The sequence below is a fragment of the Portunus trituberculatus genome, chromosome 15 (genome assembly GCF_017591435.1).
Source record: "Portunus trituberculatus isolate SZX2019 chromosome 15, ASM1759143v1, whole genome shotgun sequence".
Lineage (NCBI taxonomy): Eukaryota > Metazoa > Arthropoda > Malacostraca > Decapoda > Portunidae > Portunus > Portunus trituberculatus.
In genome coordinates, this window is record NC_059269.1 from 16,252,695 (window position 1) to 16,278,372 (window position 25,678).

Consider the following 25,678-nt stretch of genomic DNA (forward strand, 5'->3'; position numbering starts at 1 on the left):
TGGTTTAGAGGTCATAACAAGGGGAGGCGAAAGCAAACTTCTAAGGATCATTTGCCTGGATAGAATAGGAAATAACAGGTTTGAGCTTGTGAAAGAAATTGTATGGAATTAATTCTCAAATAGAGTGGTACATGACTGGAACGGACTCAGTAATGGAAGTTGTTAGTGCTAAATCGTTAAGGAGAGTTAACCCCTTCAGTGCTGTGACGCGTTTCCATATTCATTCTGCTTACTATTTAGTGATTTCATACATCGTCAGAAACTTATGTGAGGATTAAAATGGTGAAGACTCTGGCCATTAATCTTGTGTTCTCAATAGACCCTTCCTAATGTCAATACAATGGTTTAATCGTACACAAATCTCAAGGTAAAACGTGTCCCAGTATTGAAAAACACATATATTTCATCCAGGGACTGCCACATGTAGACCTGATGGCCTCTTGCAGCATCCTTTATGTTCTTGTGTTCTTGTATACATGATCGATGAGCAGTGCTACGCCACGCTGGTAATCCACACAGACACCCCTTCACTGTCCTGTATATCTGAATTATGTTAAGTTGGTTTCAAGTCAAGGAGAGACCGCGTAAATTGGGTCATGAATGTGCAGCTTTGTGTGTGTGTGTGTGTGTGTGTGTGTGTGTGTGTGTGTGTGTGTGTGTGTCTGAGTCTGTGTCTGTGTCTGTATCTGTGTCTGTTTGTCTGTCTTTCTATCTATGTGTCTGTCTATTTGTGTCTCTCTCTCTTCTCTCTCTCTCTCTCTCTCTCTCTCTCTCTCTCTCTCTCTCTCTCTCTCTCTCTCTCTCTTTTTCCCCGTTCGTAATCCAGCTTGAGTCTTGGTTTATACAGCAGCCCTTCAATTTATTTACCTACCCATCTAGCCTTTCTGGGTCAACATTGTATAGTCACTGGCTAAAAGAAATTTCTAAAACTCTTACCCCACCAGCCCGTCCGTCATGTTTTTTGGGTCGCCATCGTCAGGTGTTTACTCTGCACCTGCTCACATTGGCCTCTTACAAGATAAACTGTTTTTGTGCTTAGAAGCCAAGCTGCCCCAACGACCGCTTAGCTTTAAGAGCCAGCGCGGACTTCTGTTGGATAATCCTGAGAGAGAGAGAGAGAGAGAGAGAGAGAGAGAGAGAGAGAGAGAGAGAGAGAGAGAGAGAGAGAGACTAATGTACATAGTTTAATTTACAGTACATTGTCTCATTTACTCCTATCAAACGTTTTAGCGTCTTATCTTAACATTTAAAAGCTCAAATATAACTCATTAAGGTTCACAGAAGTGTTTTTATGATCCTTGTAGTAGTTTAATAAAAAGGATTCTGCATCATCACCAGCGGAAAACTGATGAGAGCGCAAATTATCATACGTGACCTTTGCAAAGTATTTTTCGTAAGAGCTCGAAGAGTTTCTACAGTAGTTTAACAAGGATTCTGTATCATCAACAGAGAAAAAACTGATGAGAACGCAAATTATCATACGTGACCTTTACAAAATAGTCTTCGTAAGAGCTCAAGGGGGTTTTAGAGTAACAGTCCTAGCAGTCATATAGTCCGCGGTGTCCTTGGGGTTCATTCCGTCGCATCTGCTATCTCGTTACACACTCTGATAATGCTAAGCTGCTTATCGCCTCCAGGGGTTTTATTGTTCTTCCGATTAAAGGGATCATGCTTTGTTGTGAGCTGGAAGACTTTGTGATTTGGAAGAAGGTATTTTAAGATTTGTCTTAAAGGCATCCAATAAATCATGAGTTGGAAGGAAATTGACTTTGTGTGTGTGTGTGTGTGTGTGTGTGTGTGTGTGTGTGTGTGTGTGTGTGTGTGTGTGTGTGTGTGTGTGTGTGTGTGTGTGTGTGTGTGTGTGTGTGTGTGTGTAATATTTAGATGTTTTTGCTTTCTTTAGTCTTTTTTTCTTGTTCAGCTTTTTTTCTCTCTCTAATTGTATTATATCACTAGGGTTTTTAGTGTATCTGTTTGTATGTTTGTATATGCGTAATATTCATGTTTAATGTTCATGTGTTGTATTGCAGTTTGACTAGAATGTATTTTGACTAGTTTTTATGTTTATTGTCGCATATTTGTTACCTTATGTGTGTGTGTGTGTGTGTGTGTGTGTGTGTGTGTGTGTGTGTGTGTGTGTGTGTGTGTGTTCAACGAGGCCAGTGTAGCGGGTGGGGGCAGCAGCTCATGTATAACGTGGTGCCAAGGAAAACAGTGGCGTCAGAGGGACGGACGCCTCCACACCCTCTCCTCTGCGTTGCGATGCGCCACGGCCCTCTAGTGAAGCCTGTCCCGACTGACGACTTGCCCTGAAGGTCACCCGTTATTTGCTGCCCAGTGTTATTGTGCTTAATGAACGCTTCTTCCTCTTGTACTTGTGTTGCTTTATACATATGTACTACTCAGGGTTTGGGTAGCCGTGCGCACTGAAACACTCTCTCACACACACACACACACACACACACACACACACACACACACACACACACACACACACACACACACACACACACACACACACACACACACACACACACACACACACACAAGCAAACAAACAAACTCCTACTTAAACAAGCGAAAACAAACGGTCAAGCAAACGAACACACACACACACACACACACACACACACACACACACACACACACACACACACACACACACACACACACACACACACACACACACACACACACGTCAATACTTTATCGAAAGGAGCGTTCCAATTAAGTTAAATGGCTGGGTGTATGTAGCTTCTATTAAGTGTATGAATGTATGAAAATAATGAATACTTTTAAATGATGACAAATACATGCAAATACGAGTACATGACCATTAGTAAGTATTGATTAGGTTATACGGTCTAAAATTGTAAGCTTTTTTCATTACATATTTTTATAAAGAGAGTGTTGAGAAAATATTTATTCACCTGAAGGAATGTCCGTCATCATAATTACACCCCAAAATAATTCCCTTCAGTCGTAAGTTTATCTTAACGTGATTTAATACGGGGGAGTAATATTCAAAGTTTTACAGGTGAAATATTTGTTTGTGCAGAATCTATCGGTGAAAACCATAACGTGAAGGTGAGAAATACACAGATAACAAGCTGTGTGAAAACTAGACAGGAGGAAAAAAAAAAAAGAGGTTCGGTAAATAAAAAAGAACAGTTGGAATAATCATGAAGTCAGCAGCACAGCGAACAGAGAGCAGAGGCAATCAGTGGTGCAAATACTCCTACACACATTGGCGCTGAGTGTTGAAGCAGACATGACGATTCTACTCTCTCTCTCTCTCTCTCTCTCTCTCTCTCTCTCTCTCTCTCTCTCTCTCTCTCTCTCTCTCTCTCTCTCTCTCTGCTTGTTAGTGTTGGCATTTCACGAATCAATCCACGGTAAGCCTGAACTTGAAGCACGCTGGAGTTTTTTTCTTCGGCACCACCAGGCTGTCATTAATCTGTCCAGTCCAGGCACAGCATTACAGCGTATGAGTGACACTTTTTCGCCCTCCCCACCCATCGCCTGCACGTTTTTATTAATGTTGACTGCTTTATTGTGAAGTGTTTTGAATCTGTCATTTATTTTTTTCTCATAAGTTTTTGTAGTTATTGTTATTGTTATGTGTGTTTGATGGAGGGATTGAGAACGAGTAAGGTGTTGGCGTTGTTGTTTTCTCTCTCTCTCTCTCTCTCTCTCTCTCTCTCTCTCTCTCTCTCTCTCTCTCTCTCTCTCTCTCTCTCTCTCTCTCTCTCTCTCTCTCTCAAATTTGCATTGCGGAACTTATGTGAGTAGTTATTGTTAATTTTTTTCTTAAGTTATTGTCCAACCTTGAATCGATGGTGATTTTATAACATACGTATCGAGTCGCCAGCTGTTTTCACACGTCTTATCTGAGAGCTCGCTTGCATATACACATTTACACCTTTTACTACGATATGCAGAAGCTCACAGGACTGAAAAGTAATGTATGGGGGTCCTTATAAGCTTTTACTAGTAAGAAGGGGATAAAAGAAAGATATAGGATTATAGGTTTTGCAGTCTCTAGTTTGTACAGTGTTTGTTGGTGGCTGTAGAATAAGAAAAGGTGTGTTAGAGTGGTTAGTAAAAAGGGAAGATGTAGCAAATAAAAATGAAGGAGTTAAAGGATATTTCTTACTTCAGTTACAGCTTATACAATTACAATTATAATTCATCCAATGATCGTAAAAAAAAAAAAAACATGAAATTTTCCCTTATATGTAAAGGAGATCTGCCAAGAATATTAAAAGCAGGAAAGAAAGAAAAAAAAAAAACTTAGAAATTTGTCTTTTATGTATCTACTAAGGGGATTAAAAAAAGTTTTCCTCTCCTGCATGCGTTTATTTAGATAGTAGAGATGATCATAAACAGCCTCGTGAATTGTCAAGAGGGGCTTTGCTTGCTTCACCTTTGTGTTCCTTTGTGTTGAGCTAAACAGCGGCATTGTAATGATATGTAATTATGGGGATTAACACAACAACTATTATTATCATGCTGACGTCGTTGTTTTGATCTTTCATTTGTTTGCTCGCTTTTATCTTTTATGCATAAAAGAAAGATTGGCTCAAGACTACAAAACGCATATAAAAAACTGTCTATCCATTTTTGTAACTTATTTATTTCCTAACATAAAAGCGGGTTTGGCTTGGGGCTAAAAGGAGGGGAAAAAAATCTCATCTCTTTCTTTATAGTCATTTTTATATTTGTTTACTTGTTTATTTTCGACATGAAAGGGAGGTCGAGCAAGAACAGAAGAGAAAGCATATGGAGAAAGCTTGCTTCAATAACTATTACTTTCTATATCTCTTGTTTTATTATTTAATTGGAATAACTGCCACTTGCTGAAAGTTTCCAAAGATGAGTCATGAAAAGTTTGGCCAATCTAGTTTTGGGGTTGTCTTGTTGAAGTATAAAGGTAAAATAGTCGGATAGAGTTCCAGAGTTCCGATGACGCTGGCTAATCTTCACTAACTAATATGTGTTCGTATTTTCATCCTTTATAGCGACATTGCTATTTTCCTCCTTGTTACGGAATTGTTTGCTAAGTGATTGAAGTCAAGAGTAAACAGCTTGAGTTCATTTAACTAACACGTATACAGATTGGAGTGACGCATGAGAGCTTATGTTTATGTAAGGCGCCAGTGTTTGAGTGGCTGCTGCCTTCGTAAATACTGTAACTTGAAGTGTTGCTACAAAATGTGTACTGATTATTTGATGCCCTGTGGTGCTAGTCTACACTGCCCTTGAATCTATAATTAGTGTTTAAAAGATGTTAATCAAATTCGGTATTAACCTCTTCAGTACCATGACACGTTTTCGTATTTATTGTGCTTAATATATGGCGATTTTATACAGCTTTAGAAACTTGTGTCGTGATTGAAATAGTAAAGACTCTGGCCATTAATCTTCTGACCTCCATAGACCCTTCGTAGTGGAAATAAAATCGTCTAGTCATACCCAAAACTCAAGATGAAAAATGCGTCCCAGTACTGAAAGGGTTAAAGAATGAGAGCAAGGTAACACACATGAATATATCAGTGTTTATAGTAAAAGTATGAAAGTATGTAAATGAATATTGGAATGGTATTGGGCCGCCGTGGTACAGTGGAACCATGCGTGCTTTGGGATACAAGGGGTCTCCAAGCGCACGGGTTCGAATCCTGTCCACGGTCTGAGTGCAGGTTGGGCTTCCTCACTCAGGGCACCGGTTTCCTAGCGGGTGGGCTTTGAGATAGGAGGTACCCTAAAAAGTATCCCCCTTTAGCCCATAAATTCCCCTGAAAAGCCCACATGGTATAAAAAAAAAAGATGGCTGACGATAATTATGTCATTACCCGGTTCTGAATCCAGGTGTCAGTTTTATTCATATGCACTTGAAACACTTCAACGCTCTATTATTCCTACACACAATTTTCAGTAAAACATTTTATTTTCATTCAAACACCATTAAGATGTCTAAATAAAAATAAAAATAAAAAACATCTGCAGCCATTATCCACTGGTGAATTCCTCTTCATACGCTCTAATGTCTGTGCACTTAACACATTACTACAAAATCTATTCCGCTCATTTACAGCTCTGTCGGTAAACTTTCTGTCTGATTTATATGATCACGATGTTTTTATGTATGTATTAAAAACTATAAATAAGAAAGAAAAGCGGAAGTTACTGATTAAATGTCTTACAAAACACAGTGGAGGTAAGGTATGGTGGAAGCGTCAGCCGGTCAAGACGCCACACCTCAGAGCGGCTACAACTTGTTACATTACCACGCCTTACAATGTACAGCAGGCTTCCCTCTCAGCCCAGATGCTATTCAGGGCGATGTTGAGTCATGTATGAGGCAGGTGGGCAGGTGTGTACAGGGAAGCCTAACGGATACCTGGGCACCGGAATACTGGGTGTTTTCATGTCACGGTACCAAAACTTTTCGCTATCATTTCCTTTGGTTTGGATTTTGTAAAAGTAAACAGAAAGACTTTTATTGACGGATAGACTTGGCCATATACTTACCTGTCGATAATTAGATACATGCATACGTACATATATTGATGTGTATACGCATGTACCTCTGACACATTTTTGTATATTCTGTACTGCCTCATTCAAGTCCTGTCCACGCCCGCTCTTCAGTATTGTGTGTCAGGATTGCTTTATAAAAGTCACGTACATGATGTCCATTAGCTTAAGAGAACGTGCCGGGCATCATGGGCCCTAAAAGCCTTTCACACACACACACACACACACACACACACACACACACACACACACACACACACACACACACACACACACACACAGCCTCCATCGAAAGCTTTGAGAGGAGACCGTAGACTTCAAACAGCAAAGTCCCTTCACCTCAGATATAATTATTACGAACTTGAAAAATAGTAATTGTTTTTCCCCATTTCTTTTCTAGTTTCATTGCACCTCTTATGAAAAAGAAATGTATTGCTGTTATTGATAGTATTAGTGATATTATTACAGAGAGAGAGAGAGAGAGAGAGAGAGAGAGAGAGAGAGAGAGAGAGAGAGAGAGAGAGAGAGAGAGAGAGAGAGAGAGAAATTCCTTACAATTGGTTGAATTCATAGTGCCAAATTAACGTATTTTACACATCATGACATGCTGCTCTGAAAAGAAAGGAAAAATCTCTCTCTCTCTCTCTCTCTCTCTCTCTCTCTCTCTCTTACCTAAGACTCGAGCACTACGGGGGATAGTTCGATGCTTCGGTTTTTGTTTGGTTGTTCCCTGAGGTATGCAGTGTGTCAGGCTGGTCAGGTGTGGTGTTTGTTGTTGTTCACACACAGGTGGTTCCGTTCAAATTGGAAGGTCAGCAGTCAGCATCTGAGTCAGGGCAGTGATGAGCAAGGCTAGGTGAGTGTGAGTGGTGAGGTGATATTTCTGAGGGCAAATGAAGGGCGCCCAAGAACTTATTCATGACAAGGCACAAGCTTGTAGTTTAGAATTGACCACATGAATTTGTCTTATCTGGATTTCATGTGTATTTGAACACACGTTGCCATTACACCAGTGCAGTGTAGAGTGACAAGATCACGCCTTTATCGTGGATTTGGAAATTAGTAAAATAACATTAGAATTCTTATCTTGAAAAAAATATATATATATATTCGCACATATCAAAGTCCGAAGCTGACTACCACTTGCACTTCTATCTATAAACGTAGCGATGGTGATGTGTTGGTGATGGTAATGTATTCGTCGTGAATGCATCCTGGATATAAACACGCGAGAGGCTTCACGACCTGCATGTAAATATCATCATTGCTTTTCTCCGCGACCCTGCGTCCCACTCAGGCTGTTACGGAGGGTGGAAATCTTTAAATATGGAGTGAAATAGTTTAATGCTTAGGATGTTTACCCAGGAATGGCTCTATATTCAGATCTGTTAGTTATATATTCAGTTCAGTTTTGTTTTGGTTGACGTCACGCGTTTTACATGAAAGGTATGTGTATCGTACGTTTGGCAGTTAGTACCAGGGCACCACCTACCACGTCTGGCCAATCATGAGTTAGTGTGCACTGAGGATGGTGAAAGGTTGGGTGCTGTTCACTTCAACCCTCGAGAGGTTGTGTTGACATGCTGTCTTTCGGACCAGTGAGCCTGTATATTTCACTGAGGAAGGCGTGAGGTAACACAGTGACGGTGTGTTGTCAGGAAGCACCCGCTCAGCACCACGAGAGCAGCGGTGGTGCTGATAGATATATGCATACTATTTTTTTTTTACATGACTGAATAGGTCGGTCTCTCTGATTTTACTCTCACGGTTGTGTTCAGCTATTTAGCGGTAACTTTAAACCGGGACGTCTCATGCATGTGTAATCCATCAAACTCATATGACCTGTGAGGTACCCGCTTGTCTGCCCCTTCCCGCTGAGGCATCCGTTAGACGGCTGCGTGGTGACGCTGCCGGTGAGGGTTGCTGGTGCCGGGAAGCCTGTGGCGATTGTGAAGGAGAGACCTGATTTTCCCTCAATTTGAGATTGTATGGAAAGGAAAACCAAACTGATGAAGAAAGCAAAGATATAGACTTGTCATCAGTCAGCGCCAGAGGGAACGAACGAACAGGTATGTTGACAATATCAGTGATGTATTGTTGCATTCATCTTTGTATTTATCAGTCAGTTTAATTAACCTAATGTCCAGTCTACCTGGCTGCCTGTTTGCTTAGTCTCACTCAAGTGATGGTTCTTCACATGCAATGTACTGCTGCTATTTTTAACACTACTGCTCGATAAAGAAAGTTTATTTTTTATTTTTCCTAAGTATTTTTTATCTTGATAATTTTATTTATTATGCAAATATGTGGATTTCTTTTCCCAAATGTGATGACAGGATGGAGGTGAGACTCGCACAGACCAAAGGGATTGTCTTGAGCGGTGGTAACAGCATAATGCAGTTGAGGCATGAAGGTGTAGACTGCTTGTCACGTGTTTGATGTTACACTAATTTTCAATAATTTTCACGGTAATTCAATCTGCAGTATTTCTTGAAATAACACTGTTAATAGAGATCCCCATGGGACAGCAAACACGACACGTGGCAGTGTGACGGGCTGCACTGACGCAAGGGAAGTTATCGTTCCAATAATTCAATACATTTTACTATATCATATATATATATATATATATATATATATATATATATATATATATATATATATATATATATAAAGTGAAAACTGTCATCTTTTGATAAGCGAAAGGGGATTTAATTGATAATGAAGATAGGAGACAGGTGCATTAATATTTCATACAAATGAGAGAGAGACGAATATGACGATAACTATAATACCAATGTAAGGGTAAACATGATTATTATCAAACACGTTGTCATGGTCCATCTGACACACACACACACACACACACACACACACACACACACACACACACACACACACACACACACACACACACACACACACACACACACATTGAGTGGATACAGATGACATAGCTGACTGATACAGGCTTCTCACATTACGGTGGTGAAGTATCTTCCCTGAGGCTACTGGATGTAAATAAGGAAAGGGAAGCAGGTTTGTCGTAATTCTTGTCAAAAGCATTGTGATTGAAATATCCATCTTTAACGTAAATAATTTGTTTTCTTTTAACTCATAGTCGTGAATACCGAGAGATCTTCATAGGATTGATTACATTTAATATATGATTGCTATCGTATACACTAACACTTTCTGCCTTGGTGTCTGTGGTGTGTCGGTGACTTGCTTGCTTGCTGTAAGTCTTTTCAATCAAATTGGAAGACATTTAATTTTTTGCTTGTCTGTTTGAGGAAGTTATGATTTTTAATGCGAGGCTCGTCACGGAAAGCTTGAGTGGTGTTGCTGATTACTGCATTAATCTTGAACATGGAACTGATATCTGTGTCAAAATAACTTTTTCAATCTTGTAGGTCTCCATATTTATTATTTTATTATTAAGTAGCCCGATGCCACAGTTCATATGTTAATAATTGCATAACTTTCCCCCAATTTGTATACGAAAAATTATCCAGTAAAAATAATTGAAAATATTTGAAGCCATTAGTAATAGGAATCTGAAGCTGCTAATGTTACCTCAAGTTATTGCATCCATAAGTGACTAGTCATGCTCGAGGTTGGGAAAAATATGTAAGCCTCAGTCAGGAACTTGCATATATCTAAACCACCATTTGACGGAGATTCGGAATAAGACACCGGGTAAAAGTTGGCGTGTCAATTTCTCAGCAATGTTTTCTGCTCGTGGAATATATGCATAACTTTGAATCTGCCTTTCCTGAAAATAACGAAGGGAGAAGATATGATACAGGACAAATTTCTGAAGCATCATAACACAATTTCTCTCTCTCTCTCTCTCTCTCTCTCTCTCTCTCTCTCTCTCTCTCTCTCTCTCTCTCTCTCTCTCTCTCTCTCTCTCTCTCTCTCAAAACTGTTCTGGCTATGAGGAAGTTCTTTGAGGTGAGAATGAAACTGTTCTTGAGAGAGGAGGAAGTTCTTTGAGGAGAAGCTTGAGAGAGAGAGAGAGAGAGAGAGAGAGAGAGAGATCATGATGTCTAAAGCCGTAAAGAGATTAGGAGAAGTGGATAAAGAGAATCTGTTGATGAGGATTACCGGAAGGAGAGAGATAATGAACTCAGAGGAAAGATGATTTTAGTAATGTAAGAAACTGCACTCTTCTCAAGACTCCACGAAAACACCCAGCATCTAATAATTTGTGTGCTCTATTGTTGAAGGTTATCGAATCACCACCACTACTACTACTACTACTACTACTACTACTACTACTACTACTACTACTACTACTACTACTACTACTACTACTACTACTACTATTTTGTAACCACTATGTATTTTTTCTTATTAGGTTATACAACTTCAAAAATTTCTTCAACTTTTCGCTGTCGTGGAGGTTTTAGAAGTAGGCGTGCGTAGTCTCTCTCTCTCTCTCTCTCTCTCTCTCTCTCTCTCTCTCTCTCTCTCTCTCTCTCTCTCTCTCTCTCTCTCTCTCTCTCTCTCACACACACACACACACACACACACACACACACACACACACACACACACACACACACACACACACACAGTGACCTCCATGCCCCTACCAATCAGTCCACACACGCTGCTCTGTGTGTCAATGAACGTCAAGACATGCACAGAATTTGGCAGCTAGTATGTCGTGAGGCGTCTTCATTTTTTTCCTCACGATATATTCTTTTCATCTGGAGCTGGATGTAATCTTGGTTGTATAATGAAATTCTCGACGTTAGCAGCTACTTATCCCTGGATGTGTCGTGACAGTCTTCTCATCGTTGGGTTTATGCGATTATCTGTAGCAAAAGAAATTAAAACTCCTGTTATCTTCTTTCAACCTATTTTATAGCTAGGGTATGCTTTTGTAGATATTCAGGCCGGTGGAAAGAAATGTATTTGCTTAGACACGAAGAAGGAAGGGATTAGGAATGTAGTGCCTTGCTATGGAACTGCTTAGATGACTAATACAAAAAATAGTGATGGGAGAAGTATATAAAAAGGATCCAGCAGGATAGGAGTTAAGGAAAAATAAGAATCGCAAAGAAAGAAGAAATTAGGAATGTAGTGTCTTGCTTTGGAACTGTTTAAGTCACTAGTAGAAAAAATAGTGATGGATATATATAAAAGATCCAACAGGGAAGAAATGAAAGGAAAATAGGATTCACAAGGAAAGAAATTAGGAATGTAGCGTCTTGCTAAGGAACTGTTCAAGTCACTAGTACAAAAATTAGTGATGGAAAAGGTATATAAAAATATCCATCAGGGAAGGAATCAAGGAAAATATGAAGATCAACCTCACACCAAGTAACTTTAATCTTCATCCTGCACATGCGGCACACGGGGGAGGGTTTACAGTTAATGGGATAGGAACAACCACCATGAATCGCCAGAGCGCGGTGTGGAGCATTTCTGTCCTGCTGCATAAGATGGGCAGCAAAAATAAGGAAGGTCAGGCTCTGGAGGGGAAAGTCACTACCTCTTCATCTTGACACCTTTAGTATTTATCAGTCTACCATATTCCTGTAATATTTAGGATTTCATGACTTTTGATAGTATAAGCATGATTTGTATCCGTACATGTAATTGCGTGTATTGTTCTTAAATGAGTTTGGATTACTAAAATGTGGTATGGATTCTGAATTCCTATCTCTCGAATGAGGTTGGATTTATATTAGAGATATGTGCTTTACTATTATTATTATTATTATTATTATTATTATTATTATTATTATTGTTGTTATTATTATCTTTGGTATTATTTTATCCCATCCTTGGTGCCAACAGTTCATTGTCAAAGCTGCGTAACAATCATCTTTATTCTAAGCAACACCAGCGCTGGGAGCCACGTGGTGCCGGGGGTGACGGAGGCCAACCCCCGGCGGCACCCCAAGGCCACCCCACCACCATGGCCTTGGCGGACCGCGTGACGTCACCCTTCATCTCGGGTTTTACTTGCTTCCTCTCTCTCTCTCTCTCTCTCTCTCTCTCTCTCTCTCTCTCTCTCTCTCTCTCTCTCTCTCTCACACAAAATTTCCTCTCACATTATGTCTGACATTCGTAATTTATATTTTTAGCTTTGTATATATTTATTTATTATTTATATTTCTCCTTTTATATATTCATCAATATTTATTTATCTATACACATACCTATTTGTTTATGTATCTACCTATACGTATATCTATCTATCTATGTCTGTATATGTGTTTACCCATTCATCAGTCTCTTGATCAGTGCCATTATGCATCTATCTGTGTACCCTCTTGAATATTCATTTCTTTCCTGGATTTCTGTCATCCCGATTAATAAAAGTAATGTTTTATTCATGTAAAGCACCAAAATTACTGAATGTTTTGTGTGTGTGCGTGAGAGAGAGAGAGAGAGAGAGAGAGAGAGAGAGAACAATAAATCCGTATCGATGAATAAGAGAAAATTAAAGTCATCAAAGTCATCGACTGTAAGAAAATTAAAGAAAATTGGTATAATGACGAGAGGTTTATGGAAAAGTTTGTGAGGTCTTCGACAATTTCATGGGTAAATGGGAAGGGGAACTGGAGAAGTTGATTGATGAAGGAAAGTTTTGATAACTCGTGTGTCACTGATTAGAAAACAAACTGAAACATGAACTAGTAAGATGAAGGAAGCTGTACAAGAGTCATTGGTGGAAAAGGCAAATTCATATAGTGTAGACTAGACTAGACGCATCAATTAGCTATTAAAACATGTATAGACTTTTTTATGTAAGTGGGAAAAGCTGATCAAGGGCAACATTAAACGAGAAAAAAAAAAAAACTCACTAAGTTCCCAGTTCCCCTGCAGATCCGAGAGATTTAGCCAAAAAGGAATAAATGCCTTGAAACCAGATATAAAACCAGCAGCACAGGTCCACATTGCAGGGAGATAGATACCAAATATGCGACAGTAACATGAATAAAAACTAAAACATAATACTCATCACAATTATCATATCAAGGAACAATACCGCGGAGGTATGGACGAGGATATGGTCGGTGAATGGTGGTCAGAAGGCAGCGGTGAATACAAAGTGACACCTAGACGCTTCAAGGTTTAACAAGCAGCAATCGCATGACCATTGGCAGTAATAGTGTGATGAGCAGCGTGTGGTGTTCTTAAGCTGCTTAGTGTAAGACTGTAATTTGACTTAGAAGTGTTAGTTTGATTATTCTATTGTTATTTAGCTTTGTTTTGCTATTAATAGTTTTGTTGTTGCTTTTGTTGGTATTAGTATTGTATTGTTTTTTTTTTTTATCGTTTTCATCATCCTTCCTTACAATCTCCATTTTTGTTTACTACTACTACTACTACTACTACTACCACTACTACTACCACTGCCACTACCACTACCACTACTACCACCACTACTACTACTACTACTACTACTACTACTACTACTACTACTACTACTACTACTACTACTACCACCATCACCACCAAGTTGAGCCATCTCGCACCCACCAAGGAAGACGAGTAGAATAAATATGCGAATGATATTAATTACCTGAACGTGACAATCGGCACGTTGCAAGATGTAACGGCCGTCACCTCCTCAAGTCCCTAAGATGCTTAATAGAGCGGACCTTCCTTATCAGTGCACTTCAAAACTCTATTTATTGCATAGTCTTCACTCGGACCCCTTGCATTGTTTTTGTCTTATGTAACCTTCCGATTGTTTGCTTCAGATTTGTTCTTGTTCTCCCCCAGGATGTTCTCTGTTCACAGCTACTAATTACCTGGAGATGTTTTATTAATTTTTTTATAGTCACTTTCAATGTTTAAGCTGGGTAAAAATTGGGAATTATCTCTCTCTCTCTCTCTCTCTCTCTCTCTCTCTCTCTCTCTCTCTCTCTCTCTCTCTCTCTCTCTCTCTCTCTCTCTCTCTCTCTCTCAGACATTTGTAAAGAAATAGTAGTAGTTAGACAATAGAGAACCTGTAACGAAGATAACCAGATTGTATAGGGAGAGAAAGAAATAGGGATGAGGGAAAAGGTCTTAACAAAATCATTTATCTAAGGAGAAAGACTACCTGGTGACAAGACAAAGGCGGCTGTGGGATGTCCCGTGTTGATGCTGACGTAATGACCACTATTTGTATTATCTCTATTCTGGAATGCTTGTAAGATAGATTCCCTCATGAAAATTACACCTCACCTAATGTTTATCGTGTTGTAACCCCTGAAATCCTTGAGAACCATGACGCGTTTCCATACTGGCTACTACTTGGTGATTTTCTAGAGCTTCAGAAACTCATGTAGGGGGTTTGAAATAGTGAAGACTGTGGCCATTAAGCTTGTGACCTCCATGCACCCTTCTTAATGTCAATGAAATGGTCTATTGGTACACAAATCTCAAGGTAAAAATGAGTCTCAGTAGTGAAGGGGTAAATCTACACCTAACCTGATGTGATTTGTGGGAGAAATGTTCATGAGGGGAATTGTATACGAGGAGAAATTAGTGTGTGCAGGTTGTAATGTATCAAATGTATGTGTTTATGTTCGACTGGCTGGCTTGTAAGTGCCGGAATAACCACTAGTTTGAGTTTGAGAATAGCATATCGATTATAGGAACCTGGATTGGAGTTTTAAACAGATGGAGATTTTATAAAGTGGATTAGTACAGGAATTGCCAGTTTGCATAAGTTTGATAATGGTGCATCGATTATAGAAAGCTGAATTGGAACAGTGGAAATATTAAATGGATTGAAATCCTATAAAGTGAATCCACTTCCCTCCTGGAGCTGTGTGACATTACGTATGCCCCGCCCGTGCCGCCCCGCCCTGCCCCGCCCCTTGTCCTCCAGCCTCCCGCGTGGTGACGTCAGCCGTGTATGGCAACCACCGGCATTACCATCACAGGTGCAAAGGTAGATACCCTTATACCCTCAATAACATGCTGATGCCGCCATTTGAACATTCCAACTCCCGTCCTTACCCTCCCTACACACACACACACACACACACACACACACACACACACACACACACACACACACACACACACACACACACACACACACACACACACAACTGATAGATAGTGGTGAATTTAGAGGTGTAAGTTATGTAGAGTAATGAGTGAACGAGTAGAGGAATATGTAACGAGTGATCATTAAAGCAGCTGTTTGGGGAGGAGCGCCGCGCACCAGCCTACCCGCGCCCCCTCCTCCCTCCCTCCATTCCTCTTCCGTCTCTCTGCGTTGCCTGTGTCTTCTCGATATTGGGGTCAAGAGGAAGACTCTATAATCTGGCTTTGGGAAGCAGAGGGACAGCGCCCGGTGTTAACAAGGCCCTGTCACTGGAATGGCTGGAAATGTGATGACTTTATTCTGCCGCTATGCCTTGGAGGTGCTGGCGTGTGTTGCCGGAGCTCGTTAGGTAAGCTTTAATCAAGATGGAGTTGGTTCTTCAAGATGATGACGAGGTAGAGAGAAGCTGGACATGTAGTGGTGGGATGCTACGAGCTTCCTCCCTTAATCTGACTGCTCCGCTCTCTTGGTCGGCGCCGGCAGTGCACCTTTAGTGGGTGTACATGGGTCCCGCCCCTTCACTCCTGATGCACTGCAGCCGGGACTTCGAGGTTCGGCCTGAAGGAAAATAGGTATATAGGCTGACCCAGAAAGTCCCTTGATTCAATGATGATATTAACAACAGTGACGACAAGCACGAGAAACCGTGCTCTAATTAAATGTAGGATAAAAGCGTATCCAAGTGCCCTGGCCATATGGAGATGTTGAAGATAGGTATATACCAAGTCTGTTGATCCACTGGCGATATTAACACGAGTGACGACAGGCAGGGGAAACAGTGCGCTAGTCGAACACTGGCACAAATACCCATGGGCATCCAAGGACCCAAGCCATATGGAAATGCTGATAGTAGGTATACAGGCTGCCTTAAAAAAGAAAATAAATAAAATAAAAATAAAAATGGAAATAAAAAAACCTTGATTGATGATATTAACCTCTTCAGTACTGGGACGCATTTTTACTAAGAGTTTTGAGTAACTATGATGAGAAAATTTGATTTATATTAGGGTCTGTGGAGATAAGAAGATTAATGGCTGGAGTCTTAAACTATTTTAACCCCCACATAATTTTCTGAAGCTGTATAAGATCGCCAAATAGTAAGCAGTAAAATATGAAAAACACGCCATGGTACTGAAGGGGTTAGTTAACACGAGTGAAGCCAGGCAGGGGAAATAATGTGCTAGTCAAACACTGGAGCAAACATTCATGCTCATCCAAGTACCGTGACCGTATGGAAATGTTGTTTGAGGAAGGTGGTGATGCACGTTTCATATTGACGGATAAACGTGCCATCCTCTCAGTTTTGGCCAGTGCCCCCCTGCCCGCCTGCCCGCCTACCCGCTTGCCCGCTTGCCCTACTGCGCCACGTCAAGCTGCCATGGTGGTGACAGGCGCGGCTTGCATTTACACTGCTCCTGCTGCTGCCGCTGTCATCCTCCTAGCCTTCATGCTGGTGACCTACTTCTTTTATTTTATTTTAAGCTGCATTGAAAAAAAAGGTCCAAAGCTTATTTTGTCTTTATAAGAGTGTTGCATTCTTTATAAGTAAGTAATTATTCTTAGCATTGTTGCTATCATTCTTTCTTCTTCTTCTTCTTCTTCTTCTTTAGTATTATTATTGTTATTATTATTATTATTGTTATTATTATTATCATTATTATTATTGTTATTATTATTATTAATATTATCATTATTATTATTATTATTATTATTATTATTATTTCTTCTTCCTTTTTTCTTCTTCTTCAGTATTATTATTGTTGTTATTATTATCATCATCATCATCATCATCATCATCATCATCATCATCATCATCATCATCATCATCATCATCATCATCATTATTATTATTATTATTATTATTATTATTATTATTATTATTATTATTACTACTACTACTACTACTACTACTACTACTACTACTACTACTACTACTACTACTACTACTACTACTACTACTACTACTACTGTGTCACGTGTATGTATGTATTCACCATCATTTTATTTATTTATTCATTCACTTCCACTAAACTCATCCTATACTCACCTTCCCCACGTGCAACCACTGCTATAAGAATGCAGCACCTAATGACACAGGCACGGGCAACATGGCACTGCTCATTGCTGGTTTATTATTGTAAGGTCGGTGTTATTCTCAGGAGCTTCACTTGACCCAGAACACAACAGTCAAAGCGAAGACTCTTGACCAGCTGTTTGTAGGTAGTGGACTTGTAACCTCTCCTTGTCATGAAATAGATAAATAAATTCCACTGGGTTGATATCACCAGGATGTTTAAGCGGACCTAGTGATCAGAATATCTATACGTGATAAATGATTACTGATACTGATATTGACAAACAACATAGGACACCTGGAGCACTTAACCCCTTCAGTACCATGATGCGTTTCCATATTCATTCTGCTTACTATTTTTGGTGATTTTATACAGCTTCAGAAATTCACGTTGGGGATTGAAATAGTGAAGACTGTGGTCATTAATCTTCTGACCTCCATAGATTTTTCCTAATGTCAGTAAGATGGTCAAATGGTACACAAATCGCAAGGTAAAAATATGTCCCAATATTCAAGGGGTTAAATCGATCACGGCCACTTGAGGAACTATCTCTCTAGGTGAAAAAAGACGCAGGAAGTGTTACGTTGTTTTGATAAAGGACAGGGAACTTAGTATTGTGTATCAGGGAAGATTACATAATAGATGAGAGGGTGTGAAATACTCTCTCTCTCTCTCTCTCTCTCTCTCTCTCTCTCTCTCTCTCTCTCTCTCTCTCTCTCTCTCACGCCTGGAGGCTGAGATGCTTGGCCGCCCACACCCAGACCCTCGCACACCCACACACGAGGCTGCCCTGCGCAAGTCATCGTGGCCTCTGTGTCGTGTTCCTCCTCTTAGTATTGTACATCACCACCACCACGACCACCACCACCACCACCACCGTCCAATAATACCCATACTTAGCCATTATGAATTCACCTCAGCCTGTCGTGATGTATGTGTGGTTGTTGAGGGCAAAGTGTGTCATTGGATTTTGTTTGTGTGTTTCTCTGTGTTGGTTTACGTATTTTCGAGGGTTGCAGTGTATGTGTAATGTTACGTAACACATCTGCTTCTTAATTTTATGTGGGGTGTAAATTGTAATGATTTCTAATGGTTAGGGTGTGTTTGTGTGTTTATTTATTGTTTTTTGTACGTTTCTTGGTGGTTTGGTTCGTTTTTCTGTTTGTTTTTCTTGATGTATTTATTTATTCATCTTTATCTATTTATTCTTTATTTTTGTTGTCTTATTTTATTCACTCATTGTTGGACACGAAACTCATTTATTTAAAGTTTATCCAAAGTACATTAAATTTTCTTGCATAAATCGCTGAGTATATATGAATTTTCTGTTAATATCTTATACAATTTCATTCTTTTATTACTTCAAACACCAAAAACTTTTCCGCACTTAACGCACAGCAGGAATATTGTTCATGTTTTACTGTCACAATTTCTTTCACTCATGTTTTACTATCACAGGGTTTTTTTTTTTTTTTTTAAGCTCAAAACTAAAAAAAAAAAAAAAGAACCGTGTGTCGCACTTAACTCCTTTATTGCTGTGGTCTTCCTTTGTTATTTGGAAGAGCGCTGTAAAGGGTGTTTGCATGAACGCACATAAAAAGCAAAGAGAGAATGGGAGGTTCATTTTGTCTTTTCTGGGACACAGTATTATTTGAGACAGTAGTACGGAAATGTAGGAAAGTTGGTGATTACAGAATTTTTTTAAGACAATTTTTAAGACAATTTTTAAGACGGTTTTTTTTAAGACAGATTTTTTAAGACAATTTTTTAAGACAATTTTTTAAGACAATTTTTAAGACATTTAAGACAATTTTTTAAGACATTTTTTAAGACAATTTTTTTAAGACAGATTTTTTTTAAGACAGTACGGAAATGTAGAAAGTTGGTGATTACAGAATTTTTCTAAGACAATATGGAAATGCAAGAAAAGTTTGTGAATACAGAATTATATGAAGCTGTAGTTCAGGATTGTAAGAAAAGGCAATTACATATTTATTTGAGACTAGTACGGAAGTATAACAAAAGATTAATACTGATTTTTAAGACTAATTCGGAAATATAAAAAAAAGTTAGTGATTACAAAATTATTTAAGACAGTAAGAAAGTTTTAGGAAAGTTGGTGATTAAAGAATTATTTAAAACTAATGCGGAAATGTAACAAAAGATGAATACAGATTTTTGAAAGACTAATTCGGAAATATAAGAAAAGTTAGTGATTACAGAATTATAGAAGACTAATAAGAAAGTTTAAAAAGGTAATAATCACAGAAATATTTGAGATAGTACCAAAGTAAAAAAAAAAAAAAAGGTGATTATGAGGAGAAAAATGGCTGGTAGTTAAAGAGTTGAAAGTACAGAAGGTTCTTTACTTTACAACAAGAACTCAGTTATCCGGTTAGGAGCGTTCAGGTCTGTGGAGGCTGACCTTCCCTAACCCCTGCCTGGCAACAACCAACAGCCTAAGGGATTCCCAGTTTTAGAAATCAGCCTTAAGATCGACGTCATTTTTTCTTTCATTTCTGAACAAGGTGCCCACGTATTCTTGGTATTATTCTTCACTCACGCTTCATATTTCTGAGTCTTCGAGAAATGATTGGTTATTTATTACGTCTTTAACTGAACATTATAGTTTACGCTTCAGTTTCTTCGTCACCAGCGAACGGATTACGTATTTTCTCTTAAATTATTATTATTAAAGAGATAACTGGATTTCTTAACTCATTAAATTTCTGTGTCTTCGAGAAATGGGTGGTTATTCATTGCGTCTTTAACCAACAATTATAGTTTGCGCACCAGTTCCTTCTCCACCAGCGAACGGATTACTTACTCTTAAGTGATCATTATTAAGGAGGTAACTGACTTTCATAACTTATTTTTACTCCTTAGCTTAATAAATTTTAACCGTAAACGAACAAAATTGAACTCACTTCCCTGACCTTGAATCTGAACTGACCTAACGTAATCCAGTCTAATTAGAGGAAGCAAGCATCTCTTTCATAACATCCTTCAGAGCTTAACTTGCCTCTGTACACGTGGCAGGATGGGAAGAACATTTTGGTGCTACTCGTCGTGAGGTTGAGAGAGAGAAAAGACAACATGTGGGTGTGTTTCTGTGTTTTCCTGTTTCCCTGGCTAGACCTTGACTCCTCACCCAGGTATTTACCCTACCGGATTTGTCTTTCATCATCATCATCACCATCATCATCATCATCATCGTCACTTACTATAATTCCTTTGCGTCATATACACTCATCTATCTCAGCATTGAAATCTATTATCTCTTATCTCCATGAAGTTCTATAGCTGTCGTGCTTTTCCCTTCCCCACTCAGCATCCTCTTCTTTGTTTCTGTTTTGTTATTGTGACCGTCATCAAACCACCGCCCTCGAATGCTGAACTGACAACTGGGTGACAGCTGGACTCACTGTGGGTTATTTACGTATCTGATGCGTCATTTGATACGCTGAGTAACTTGGAAGGAATGTGTCACCATCAGCGGGCGGTGTAATGGCCGAAGAGATGCTGAGGTACACCGTATCTCACTAGTGTCAAGAGGAGCACTCACTCACGTCGGCGTCGTGTTATGGTGCGTTCCAACACACATATTTTTGTTGTCTCTGTGCCGGATATCAACTATTGCCGTTGTACATAATCATTAGAGTAGTCTCATTTATTTCCACTTAATTTTACAGGTTTCTTTAATCGTAAGTCTTCTTGAACACTGATAGTCTCCCTGCAAAACTAGGATGCTGAGAAATCATAAACAAATCAAAGCACTTACGATTCAAAGAAAACAAACCACAGTGGAATTGATTGCAGGTTACCAGACTTCTTACAACCACCGTGATGCTTATTTTCTTAACTGACACGAAGACATACATGCCCGTGCTTTACAGTTGACTGATGACTGGTTTTCTGTTTCACAACATCAGGATCATATGGCGCTGGAGTGCGAAATGAAGTGAGGCAGAACGATCTGGAGGAAAATGTTGCTAAGAGCTGAGGTCATTGTCCTTCTCGGTACAGCAAGACCGAGGCGTGGGCTGCGATATGAGGAGGCACTCTGGTCCGTCACGATGGCTGAGAGTTTATTGTGGTGGATTTTGACTATTGATACAACTCACCGTTACGTTTCTGGCAGCAGTTGAATATCGTAAGTAATTGTAAGAAGCCTTTGAAAAACCTCAGGAGAAAAACACGGCACCGTTTAGTATCTTTTGAGAAGGATCACTTACCGTCCCTCGTTAGATACTCCCACGCTTCTTTCCTGCTAACGTCTTGTGATATTTTTGGTGAATGTAAGCACAGGCTGCGTCGTGAGTGGGTGTGTAAATAGCCAAGCATCATGAGTAAGACTTTTTGACAGTTGAAAGATAGAAAGGATTAGCAGATAATTAAAAAAAAGTATCATATTAGGTAGATTGGTTAGTTAGATATTACATTAAAATTAGATAGACAAAGTTAAAGAAAATCTATAATTCAATAAACCTTACGTCTCTTTTCTACATTTATATTATCCTGTCTAAAACCTCTCCACATTCCTATACCTTTTTTTTTCTTTTTTTCATGTAATCAGCGTCACGTTATCAGTGTCATAATTTTCTTGAACCTTCGTGTGGCAAATCCTCGAGCAAATTTACAAAGTTGTTGAAAATGTGTTGACGTATGAACAATACACAGTGAATTATGGAAACACTTGTTCATTATTAAAACCCAAAAAGTTTATATTTAATCGGCTAAAGGACAATAAGTATTCGTGCATACAACAACCATCATGAACGAACAATGCTGTCTATACAGTTTTGTTGGTAAATATCACAGTAAAATGGATGAAAGCACATTGAAAATTTTCAGCAGTCTGTTCTTTTGTGTCATCCCGTGTCATTCTTTTTTGTATGTGTTGTGACGGGCGAATAATTTAAGTTCGCAACGTGTGTTCCTATTTTTCCTGTCCATAACCCCTATACGATGTGTTCTGTCTCACACTCACAGCTGCAATACCAACAACACTTTTATTACCTAACATTCAAAAACTACACGAATACATATATGTCTGGATCCGGGTTTAGGAGAGATGTGTGTGTCCTGCAGCGAATACCGTACAGCGCCTGACTAAAGGACAATGATGCTCCCTGATTGTTAAGCGACCGAGGAGGAAACATAGATCACCATTCCGTTAGTGATGTGTTGCGTAACCCTTTGTGTCTAGTTCTGTCATAATAGCAGTTCAGAGTAGCTGCTGATTGGTATGTTGGCACCCATGAAAACCTGTCGTTACTCATAAGTCAGGTTAGCGTACACACACACACACACACACACACACACACACACACACACACACACACACACACCGGTTACATGACCTACTTTATATCACTGTAAAAGCTCCCTTTGGTGTGAGATTTCAGGAGAGACTTCCGCAAACTGGCGTTCATTATCAGTAGGAAAATTTTTCATGCCACTTAACGTTTGTTGATGAGGAAATTGCTACCATCTCAAGCACTAATATTGTGAAAGCAAATGTTGATCGTCCATAAAATGTTCTGCTTATGTGGTTTGCTTTTCGTTCACTTCTGAGTGGTCATCATTTTAAAAAGACTCGGTAATGAAGTTGGTGATAAACAAGGGTGACGCCAGCCAGCCAGCCAGCCTCCCCGCGTGGCCTCAGAGGTATCAAAGCTTTCACCGCGTGTCTCACTAGAAATAGCTGTCAAGTTTCTCAGATCGGGTAAAAAAAGTTACTAGCGACAAATATGGGGTGATGGTTGTCGACAAAGTGGCAGTAAAGAGTGAAGAAGCAGGGCGACAGCAGTGAAGTTGTGGTGTACTGTACGATATTTTTTCCCTGGTGAACCCAAGGCAGCATTCCTTCGCTGTCTTCCGCTCCCCAGCTAGCTTGCCTTCGCTCAGCACATACTCGCCTGTTTCTTGGTATCAATCATTTCTTGAACTAAATGATGCTGTAGTTATAAAGTTGGAAACATGTATGAAATTTGCGATTTAAATGATGCAGCATATGAGCCAGTAGTAAAAGTGAGATATATAGCAGTTATTCACCATGTAACTTGGCTGTTTATAGCTACTTGGTAAACATGCTCCCCTCTGGCAGTTTTGCTCCCCTTCAGCACACGTGTTGGCGCTTCTTGCCCCCCTATGAGGTATCCTACTCGTCTTGTTCCCTGCTGGAGGTTAATAGAAAATAAATAAATAAATAATTGTCAGTAAAGAAGGAATTTTCTGATAATGAGTAACGATGTAGTTATGAAATTGGTGAAATGACTATTTTTCCTGTGGAGAGGGCGTGTCTTGTGTTGAAGAAATTAATAAACAGAAAACAACCAACAGTAACTTTGTTATTACATTTACTAATGAAGAACACACACACACACACACACACACACACACACACACACACAGAGAGAGAGAGAGAGAGAGAGAGAGAGAGAAACACAAATTGTAGTCATTTTTATTTCATTATAGTGCATTGCTGGCCAACCAAAAGTTAAGGAAAACAAAACTATTACCTTGGAGCTTTGCAAAACGCCCTTAATGGTCTTGACATTGCGCGCAGGTTGTGGTTATGGAGGAAAAATAAACGAGAAGCGAATAGCATACCATATCTCTGTTGTATATTTGAAGAACATGTGCCTTGATACGGAGGGCGGAACCTTGGCACCGCTGGCTTCGTGCTGGGACTGAAGTGTGAGCATTGCGTGTGTTAGTAATGGGGTTTCTTCTTCACTGGGACAAGTTCGGATGTAAGTGAAAAAAAAAATAAAAATACGTGTAACCGATCTGAAATATGGAGATGGTGCTGCCTTCTCCTCTCCTTCACAACCTCATCCATCCTGCCCTGTCTAGTCGTATTTTTCAAATCATATAATTTTTCTTCCACCCTCCACCTTCACGTCTCTAAGGGGAGTGAAGGGCAGGAGGTGGTGTTCATTTCCACTTCACTTAGAATACGAACTACATTGTGTGGCATTTCTCATTAACATTCTCTAGTTGTCACACATTACCATTATCTGTTGTAGCTGACAGCCATGTGTTAACGCCTGGCGGGAGACGCAAGAATAGTGTAAGTCAGGGACGAGGCGAGGCGAGAAAGGAAGGCCCGTGGTGGCGCGGAAAGTGAGGATGCCAGCGGTGCCCTCCTGTCACTGCGTGGTGGCGAGGTGCGGGTGGTGCCTGACAACTGCGGGGAGGGAAGAAGTTAAGGGTAAGAAAAACTCCGGTTCAGGGGAGGAGAGAGGAAGGGAAGAGACGCTGAGTGTAAGTAGTGCGTATGCCAGTTATGAGATAATCTGAGTGTAGAGGATGGAGTGTGTGGGTGGCTGAGAGAGAGAGAGAGAGAGAGAGAGAGAGAGAGAGAGAGAGAGAGAGAGAGAGAGAGAGAGAGAGAGGCAAGGAAAAACAGAGGATAGGAGGAAAGGGCGGAGTCCACACAGTGCTCCAGCCAGCCGCACCACCACCACCACCACCACCCACCCTCCGCCTCTATACAGCGGTAGTGTTCTCAGCAACAACCTTTCACTGCCCGCTGCTCCTCGCCCGCCAGGTAAACAAGGGCCGCTTTCACAAAATAGATGTCTCTCTCTCTCTCTCTCTCTCTCTCTCTCTCTCTCTCTCTCCACATAATCAAATAATAACATACAAAAAAGAGATATACAAAATAATTACGTTGTCCTTTAAGGTGTAACGTAATTCTTAATAACAACACGAAATATAAAGGAGAAAGAAAAACTGGATCGAACTTATTATTGAGAGGTGAAGATAACACAAGGAGACCTACTTATTGCTTACTGACAGGTGATTAGAACATTACGACAGCGTTGATTAAGACTTGATTAGCACTCCACTCCACGCCCACCTGTCAGTGTTAGACGCCCGGGATAGGGACAAGAAAGCTTCCAGTAGTGAATAGGAAGATCAAGGATGGACAAGGTGAAGAGGTAATAGAGGAAAGAAATAATTGAAATAGAAGGAAGAAAAA

At 39.8% G+C, this 25,678-nt stretch overlaps 1 protein-coding gene and 1 long non-coding RNA gene across 10 annotated transcripts in view; both read left to right on the plus strand.

Annotated features, from left to right (window-relative positions):
- The window catches only part of LOC123503984, a 194,741-nt gene that overhangs the window by 103,260 nt on the left and 65,803 nt on the right, over positions 1 to 25,678 (plus strand). Inside the window, exons 1-2 of one of the 9 annotated variants that reach the window (XM_045254176.1) lie at positions 8,061 to 8,169; positions 8,316 to 8,606. The exons of the other annotated variants lie outside the window; for them this stretch is intronic. The gene's annotated coding sequence lies outside the window, so the exon portion shown is untranslated. Of the gene's footprint in view, positions 1 to 8,060; positions 8,170 to 8,315; positions 8,607 to 25,678 lie in introns of those variants that run through there. 9 annotated transcript variants of the gene reach the window in all.
- Positions 7,214 to 24,008, plus strand: LOC123503985. Its single transcript, XR_006674669.1, has 3 exons — positions 7,214 to 7,393; positions 21,017 to 21,271; positions 21,618 to 24,008. It is a non-coding gene; the product is annotated as an uncharacterized LOC123503985 (long non-coding RNA).